Below are 8,569 nucleotides of genomic sequence, written 5' to 3' on the forward strand. Positions count from 1 at the left end.
CTATTATGACAGTACAAGAGGACAGCAAAACCTGATAGGACGCACTGGGCTTGTAAAACAGGGCTGTCCGGTGAGAGACAGATGCAGGATGGGTTCCAGTGCGGATCAGCGGTTACTTGCAAGCCACGCGGCAGTCATATAAACAATATACTGGTACTGTTATCTGATGTCTGGTGTTTGTCTTCCGATACTTCAACTTCAACTAACTCGTGAACAATCACATAGGCCAATCGTCATATCGCCCAGTCGCGGACGCGCCGTTTGCCAGGATGGAAAGGGGACGAGCCCCGGATTAAACAACAAAAGTCTGTTCTTTCAGAAGACCCGACCGAAAGTGTTTCGGGGCAGCGACTGAAACTTCTGTCAGTGCAGGAGATATTTACTTGCCTTAAGAGAGCATGTCTGCGAAAAGCAGAACACATGTGCAAGTAGATCTCTCAGATTTCGCTCAAAATTTTGCAGGTAGGCTTGCTTTGGGATGTAGATCGTCATTTCAAAGCCCGCGCAAAATCTTTTGAAGCGAACCAATATATTGGCATGCCCCTCAATATTGGCCCACTATGGGCACGATGTATGGGTCTACCAACTTGCCACAACACAGCGTAGAAGAACAAGCTCCATCAAGCCAACATTACCTCACCTTAGAAAAGTTCTTGGGGCAGCACTACTTAGCCACGCTAGCATCCCAGAAGACGAGGGCAATCATCCCTTGACGCCACAAATGATCGTCTTGAAAATAGCCAAATTACAAGGGCTGATAAAACAGCGAGCTACGTCCTCAATCAGCAAACACTATACACCGAGAGATAGAAGAACACCTCTTCTAGCACTGAGGAAATGTCCTCCATCATACTTTTGGGGTTTTGGTTGTGGTTTGGAGTGACAAGTGATCACCGCTACCTGTTTTATCACACTTATCAATCGTCTTGGCGTCACGACATAGTGAAATATAAGAATAATAAAAATTAAAATTAAAGGTTTCTGTGGTTCTCTGGTGTTTACCTACAATCATTATTGAATATCCATATCATGTCGCCACATTTGCCTGCTGGATGCTAGTCGGATGGGTGCCAATCTCCAGCCTTCGACCGAGTGCTGCTGGATAATGCATGCATACCTGGAAATGATCCTGATAACTCAAAGCCGAAACAATCTACATTTTGAATGGTGGGCAAAGAAGACTCGCACTTCTCACATACAGCTCTGGGCCAGTGGTATTTCGTAGGAGTTGATGCAAGACACATGCTCCCTAGCAAAGTGGTCCTCACATTTTACTGAGTACAAAATCCCGATACTGTACATAGGGATTTGGTAACACTAGCTGGGTCAGATAAGGGCAGTGGAAACCAGAGAGAAGTACTCCGAACACGTTCTCAATATTCATACCATCCACGTCACTAGTACCACTACTGTTATGCACATGTTTTTAAAACAATCCATAACCACAGTGAACGGATATACTGAATATTCATGCGAAATGTAGAGAAAAGAGCTACCAAAAAGAAACAAAGTGTGAATAAAATTCTAGCGACTTTTGAAGCATAATCATAAGCAAACAATATACACCTGCTGCAAGTTTATAACGAACGAGCTGCAATTTGCTGCTCTGCAATGGATTTACTGACAGGGATGAAATGCACAGGTGGGATATTTAATGTCAATGGTAATTCTTCCGGTGATATAGATATTGAGATTCGGTTACGAATCACCGTGAACGTACATGTATAGCAAATTACTTCAAAGATCTCGCTCCGAACCGTTTAGCACTGAACTTACTTGTGAAAGTTACAAATGATATCCATACTGATGCGTGACATCAGGACACAAGAGCTGCAATGAATATTTGAAACTATATCAGTAATAAATGAATGCGCTACTCGAGTTTGAGGCAGTGAGATATGAAGAAAAAACTCAGAAAGACTGCAACATATGGCGTGTTTGCCGTGAAAAAGTATACCATGATACAGTTTTGTGTAAAAAGAAAAAAAAGCCCTATAAGTTACTAGTTATAATTAACTGTCCACCAACGCAACGAATTAATAATTATAACATCAGATAGTGAGACAGCACGGCACAAGACTGACAAGTATATTGAGACATTAAACGACATGACACCGATCTGCCACTTCACCTGGCTTTATATTATCTCTTTACCTTGGTGGACTGTTAGTCATAGCTAGTAACTTATAGGTCCTTTTTCTCTTTACATATTACTATTGGCTCAACAACAGAGTTAAATGATACTGTATCATTTGCATTTCGTTGAGGATATGTATGATTCGGTAAAAAATAAAAATTCATGGGCTGTGAAAAACATTTGGCGTTATTGGATGCTGGCATAAGTATGCTCTTCTTCTGTGGCCGGTCCCCCTTCCTCTGCACGCCCAGCTCCACATCCGGCACGAAGAACATCATTCTCGCGCAACTCCACACAGCCATATGCATCATTCCTAGCCAGGATCCAGCTCTCGTACGCCTCATTGGGATCCATACTAGTGCACGCGTTCTGAACCAAATCGAGTTCATCATCTGGGGAAACAGATTGAGTTCTTAGGTCCAGTTCGCAGTTAGTCAGCACTGAAAGAGGAAAACATGATATTGTCAGAACGATGGATACGTGGATGAGATACCAACTATTAACTTTGTGTCACCTTTCAGTAATGCAAATAGAGTTGCATGTTTTCACAACCTTCTGAAAATCATGCACACTTCCGAATGTATAAGTGTAAGATGAAGGGCAGGTCTATAGTGCTAAATATGGACTTCTGGGGGTGTGATTAAGTTCTACGAGCACACATGATGCGCAGTTGCCAGCGATAAACAATATATCAGCACACGAAGCACAGAAGCCATATAATGTTTTCGACTGGGCCTTTCATTCCATTACTCTTCAGGTCGAATACAATGATGATTGACAAGGTAGTAAGCAAGTACTTATAACCGGCACTTTTGGCGGGCAGAGCATGGACAAAAATAGCACTTGAAAAATAGGGCTAGTGGCACCCACTCTCACTTTACCATTCAAGCGAGTGCGCGCAACAAATGCCACCTTGCTGTGCTGGAGGCAATGTACATTGCCAAGCTGAAGCCTGAACTGTGCGTGCAAAAGAAGTATGTGCGAAAGTTGTCACTGTTTTGACATTGTAGTACCGTAGTCCCCACCGTTGTCTGATACTGGTAATATTCATTGTCTCACCGTGTACTTGGCGCCATTAGCGCTATCTTTAAAGTGCTATTTGGTCTATGCTCTGAACGCTAAATATGCTGTTGGCGCCACTAGCGCTATTTTTCAAGTGCTATTATTGTCAATGCCTTGCTCGTCAAAATTGTCGGTTATGAGGACTTGCTTACTACCTTGTCAATCATCATTGGATTCGACCTGAAGAGTAATGGAATGAAAGGCCTAGTCGAAATAATAATATGGCTTCTGTTCTTCGTGTGCTGATTTGCTTTTCTCCAACCAAAAATCTATTTACGAAATATATCGCGAGACATTATTTTCATGATCGATGATGTATATAAAGTTTATGATGGTATCTGGCCATGATGCACAATGCACTGACGCCTGTAGGAATGCATGTATTATTGTTCCACACAGGAATTTCGAGTTAGAGAGGCCAGACTGAAGCGGTAACGTTATCATTTTTCGATGGTAAAGTATTTCTAAGAAACGTGTCCAGAACATCACTCTTGGAATTGTAAGATGAATGCTATAGTACCATTTGGTCAAGTTTTGAAACCTCTGAATGTATCAATTTCGCTTTCTTCTAGAAAAGAAGGAAAAGGAACCCTATTACTATTCAGAAGCTCCAAATTTGGACGTTACGTACCAGGATCAGGTTTCGCGGGTGTCAACTTTAATTTCCATAGCAGGAAAACCGTCGCAGCCAGCACCAGCAGTCCTGCGCCAGACCCTCCCGCAATTATCGCTGCAGATTTGGAGCCGCTTGCGCTAGCTTGGTAGCCACTGGTTGCGTCGACTTGATAAGTTGTTGGTGCTATGAAAAATGGGAACACATCACCAAGACCAGATTCTGGACAACATATAATCTTATAAGTATTTTTGGTGCGAGGAACCATATCGTTTTCTGGTGAAATATAGATGTAGGTGACCAACATTTTCTTTACATACAGTGACTATTCTAGTATCTTTTTAGTTGCCAGACTCCCCTAACGGAAATACCGAAAATACAGTTCCACCGAACATAACGTGTTATAGAGTAACCATAAAATCCAATCTGTTACAGGTAGAATCATAAAGAGAAGTTAACTCAATTGATATATGAGAACAGCAAGACGTATGAAGGAGGAGAATGGGTAACGTTCTTGGGTTTTGAACGATTCGACCGAAACGTTCCACCATCTATTGAGGGGTGAAATTCATGCCAACTCGAGGCTACACATGTGCAACAAATATGCCAACCTTGATGCAACGTGGTGATGCGAGTGGAGGTCGATTGAGCACTGTCTCCATAGGCATTGCTTACATAGGTGGTGACATTATAGGTCATGCCTTGAGCCAGGCCATTCAAGGTAACATTTTCAGACGCGTTGCACACTGGTATCGATGTCATATTCCCAGACATATCATTTGCAGGCCTTCCGTACACACAATACTGGAGTATGGGAAGGTTGTTGCCTTCTGTTCGGCCTATAAAGACAGTGATGGTAGTACTTGAGAGGACGTAATTGTCAGGCGATGTTGGCGCTAATAAAAACATATTCAGATCACGTATGTATCAGTAAATTGTTCATACGTTACGTAGTATTTGCGGTCTGCATTAAAAAGGCCTGTTATTATTCCAATGCATTTTTGTGGAGAAGGAAATCTCCCATGGGATAATTGAGAAGAAATGTTTTTTTCATTTCTTAACTTCTTCCCTTTGATCACTGCACCATCAACCAAATGAATTGGGCACACGGGTAACTAATCCCTTACCTGATTCAGCAATGCTTGACCTGAGAATCATGCAATTGACATAGGAACGTCATTTGGGGAAAGAGACCATGCAAAAAGGAATGTGCGAGGTAAAATACGAATCTCACAAAATTCTTCACCCCTGTTCGTGGTCGGTGTTTGATGTAATGGTATCCCTTACCTTTAGGCACTGTACCAATGCTGACTACAGGGGACATGCTACTATTGTGTCCGATCGTAGTTTTGAAGAATGCTCTGACCCTGTACAAAGTATTGGTTTCCAGGCCCGACAACACGATTGACTCGTTATTGTTACAAACTACAGTTGGTTTAGCCACAGTGTCATTTTTGTCGTACACAAAGCAGAATTCTGGTACCCAATCTCGTAGTATCTGTGGCTGCAATATGCGTGCATATATTCCAGTGTCCGTTGAGTTGACAGCTATGCCTGAGGGCGCTATAAAGCAGAGAACACAGTGAAGCACGCACAGAATACAGTGAAGCACGCACAGAATGCCACTGAACAATACATCTACATGTACATACATGGTTTTTCCCTTTGCGAATGATACCTTTATAACAGCGTGTATCTGGCCGTGCTGCGGAGACCTCAGGCGGCAGATCCACCAACGCCCCATCATTGATTTCTTGATTTTAATTTCACGGATCCTCCAGAGGCAGACAGACGCCTATCGAAGGGAGTCTCCAAACTAAATATGGAAAATGAGAAAGTATGTTCATAGGGGAGAAGAGGTAGAGGACTAGAATATAGAGTACAAAAGAGCACACCACCGGGACTCGAACCAGGGGCCTTGCTATTCGCGAGCAATGCTCTAACCAACTGAGCTACTGTATGACTCTTATCCACAGTGATGGTAAATCTATCCGTCTTCGATCAATTCGTATCTGGCCTGCATCATGCTGGCAACTCGGACGAATCAAAAGGGCCCTGGGCCAATGGCTTGATATCATGGGGAGCGCATCAAACTATGTCCACTGCGAGCACATACAAATTGCAATTTCAAATTTGGACTTCACGGAGAATTTCAAAGTTGTTAGGAAATTAGAGGCCACATGCCACGTACTGCTCTTTTCTCTCCGAAGCTCAACACTTGCAAGTCAGATATGAAAGAAAGAAAAATCATCAGTGAAAAATTCTCCGTGAAGTCCACATTTGAAATTGACATTTGTATTTGCTCGCAGTGGACATAGTTTGATGCGCTCCCCATGATATCAAGCGAATGGCGGAGGGCCCTCTTGATTGGTTTCAGTTTCCAGCATAATGCAAACCAGATATGAATTGATCGAAGAAGGTTAGATTTACCATCACTGTGGATAAGAGTCATTCTGTAGCTCAGTTGGTTAGATCATTGCTCGCGAATAGCAAGGCCCCTGCTTGCAGTCCCGGTGGTGTGACTGATGATTTTTTCTTTCTTTCATATCTGGCTTGCAAGTGTTGAGCTTCGGAGAGAAAAAGCAGTACGTGGCACGTGGTCTCTAATTTCCTAAAAACTTTGAAATTCTCCGTGAAGTCCAAATTTGAAATTGCAAATTGTATTTTCCCGCAGTGGACATAGTTTGATGCGCTCCCCAGGATATCAAGCGAATGTCCCAGGGCCCTCTTGATTGGTGGGAGTTGCCAGCATGATGCAAGCCAGATATGAATTGATCGCAGAAGGATAGATTACCATCACTGTGGATAAGAGTCATACTGGAGCTCGGTTGGCTAGAGCATTGCTTGCGAATAGCAAGGCCCCTGGTTCAAGTCCCGGTGGTGTGACTGATGATTTTTTCTTTCTTTCATACCTGGCTTGCAAGTGTTGAGTTTCGGCGAGAAAAGAGCAGTACGTGGCATGTGGCCTCTATTTTCCTAAAAACTTTGAAATTCTCCGGTAAATACAAATTTTAAAAAAGCTATAAAGAGAACAAATTCTGCTGTCATCGCCACACTACAACAAAGTCATGAAGGTTTACCAAAATCGATTTTCTTGTGACAATCATCAGTGGAAAGCCGTGACTGAAGAATAACCATGTCAAATCAATAATTTAGATACATTCAATAATGTGTTACAAGAACAAAACAAAGTGCTAAAAATAGAATGAGGGAAGGTGAGACAATAGAAGTAAAGTGAGAGCTACGTGCAAAAGGGGTGAGGAACAAATTGCAACGCCAGAACTGTGTAGTGAGACAAACAATCATGCTGTGCACCTACGAAAACAATCCTAACGCAACTACATGTTTCTTCTGATTTTTATTTCCATTGCTATCAGGTTCGGCCTCATTTCCTCTGTGCTGCGCTCACGAGTCCACAAAGGACGAAACAGTTCTGTCCGCAGATTTAGTATTCCGCTCCTGCTCTTGTAGCAGTTGAGCACTCTTGCGTGGGGTAGTGCCTTTGCTGTTTGCGTTATGCAGAGCTCACTGACTTGTCAGTTTGAGCACTCTGGCAAGGTACGTTCGGACCTGATTGGAAATTTTTATTTCCAATGCTATCAGGTTCGGCCTCATTTCCTCTGTGCTGCGCTGACGAGTCCACAAAGGACGAAACAGTTCTGTCCGCAGATTGAGTATTTCGCTCCTGCTCTTGTAGCAGTTGAGCACTCTTGCGTGGGGTAGTGCCTTTGCGGTTTGCGTTATGCAGAGCTCACTGACTTGTCAGTTTGAGCACTCTGGCAAGGTACGTTCGGACCTGATTGGAAATTGTTATTTCCATTGCTATCAGTTTCGGCCTCATTTCCTCTGTGCTGCGCTGACGAGTCAACAAAGGACGAAACAGTTCTGTCCGCAGATTGAGTATTTCGCTCCTGCTCTTGTAGCAGCTGAGCACTCTTGCGTGGGGTAGTGCCTTTGCTGTTTGCGTTATGCAGAGCTCACTGACTTGTCAGTTTGAGCACTCTGGCAAGGTACGTTCGGACCCGATTGGGAATTTTTATTTCCATTGCTATCAGGTTCGGCCTCATTTCCTCTGTGCTGCGCTGACGAGTCCACAAAGGACGAAACAGTTCTGTCCGCAGATTGAGTATTTCGCTCCTGCTCTTGTAGCAGTTGAGCACTCTTGCGTTGGGTAGTGCCTTTGCTGTTTGCGTTATGCAGAGCTCACTGACTTGTCAGTTTGAGCACTCTGGCAAGGTACCTTCAGACCTGATTGAAAAATTATATTTCCATTGCTATCAGGTTCGGCCTCATTTCCTCTGTGCTGCGCTGACGAGTCCACAAAGGACGAAACAGTTCTGTCCGCAGATTGAGTATTTCGCTCCTGCTCTTGTAGCAGTTGAGCACTCTTGCGTGGGGTAGTGCCTTTGCTGTTTGCGTTATGCAGAGCTGACTGGCTTGTCAGTTTGAGCACTCTGGCAAGGTACGTTCGAACCTGATTGGAATTTTTTTATTTCCATTGCTATCAGGTTCGGCCTCATTTCCTCTGTGCTGCGCTGACGATTCTACAAAGGACGAAACAGTTCTGTCCGCAGATTGAGTATTTCGCTCCTGCTCTTGTAGCAGTTGAGCACTCTTGCGTGGGGTAGTGCCTTTGCTGTTTGCGTTATGCAGAGCTCACTGACTTGTCAGTTTGAGCACTCTGACAAGGTACGTTCGGACCTGATTGGAAATTGTTATTTCCATTGCTATCAGGTTCGGTCTCATTTCCTCTGTGC

The 8,569-nt window shown here is 43.6% G+C and overlaps 1 long non-coding RNA gene across 1 annotated transcript; it reads right to left on the bottom strand.

Moving 5' to 3' along the window:
• Window positions 1-1,629: 1,629 nt before the first annotated feature.
• LOC135826411 (uncharacterized) lies at window positions 1,630-4,711 on the bottom strand. Its single transcript, XR_010555278.1, has 3 exons — window positions 4,424-4,711; window positions 3,831-3,998; window positions 1,630-2,577 (listed from the first exon to the last, which is right to left on the bottom strand). It is a non-coding gene; the product is annotated as an uncharacterized LOC135826411 (long non-coding RNA).
• Window positions 4,712-8,569: the final 3,858 nt, after the last annotated feature.

This window comes from Sycon ciliatum, chromosome 10 (assembly GCF_964019385.1).
Source record: "Sycon ciliatum chromosome 10, ocSycCili1.1, whole genome shotgun sequence".
Classification (NCBI taxonomy): Eukaryota; Metazoa; Porifera; class Calcarea; order Leucosolenida; family Sycettidae; genus Sycon; species Sycon ciliatum.